This window comes from Egretta garzetta, unplaced genomic scaffold (genome assembly GCF_000687185.1).
Source record: "Egretta garzetta isolate BGI_Z169 unplaced genomic scaffold, ASM68718v1 scaffold443, whole genome shotgun sequence".
In the NCBI taxonomy this organism is placed as follows: domain Eukaryota; kingdom Metazoa; phylum Chordata; class Aves; order Pelecaniformes; family Ardeidae; genus Egretta; species Egretta garzetta.
In genome coordinates this window covers 390,549-391,220 of record NW_009259109.1, presented here as the reverse complement: position 1 = coordinate 391,220, position 672 = coordinate 390,549, and positions in this window count along the sequence as shown.

The window sequence follows — 672 nt, the reverse complement described above, 5'->3', positions numbered from 1 at the left end:
GGTGGCCCCCGAGCCACCAGCCATCGCCACAGGGCCAGCAGGGCCAGCATGGCCATGGCCACCCGGGATGCTCTGCCAGCACCCCGGGGCCTCCCACATGGCCGGTCCCCGGGGTCCTGGCGCTGGGGACCCCAGAGACACAGCTCCCAGGACCCACGTCCCCAGCCCAGCAGCAGCGGTGGGGCAGTGTGTGTCCAGCATCCCTGTCCCCCGCAAAAAGCAGGCTGAGCCGGTATCCCGAGGCAAAGATGTGCCCTCTTAACCCTCCGGGCTCCGTGGCGCTGCAGCACAGTGGGATGCTGCCACACAGCTTTGCTGTAGGGGTGCAGGGGATCCCAGGGGCCGGCGGGGCTGTTGGGGTGCAGTGGGAGCCAAAAGCCGGCAGTTACCCCCGCCCCAAAGCCCCAGAGCCAGGGTGCGGGGTCAGGGCTCTCAAATCCCAGTTCAGCTCCAGCCGCCTCGGCTGACCTTGGGCAGCCTCCCAGCACTGCAGTGCTAGAGGTCCCCCAGCCCGGGGGGCCCCCACAGCCCCATCCCACGGCACCGACCCCACAGCCCTCAGCCGGGCTCTCCCAGTGACCCTGGGGTCCGCACCCACCACCGTGGGATGTCCACTGCATCCGGGGTGCCCCGTCTCACCCGACCCTAGCCCGGGCCACCCCTGCCCTCTCC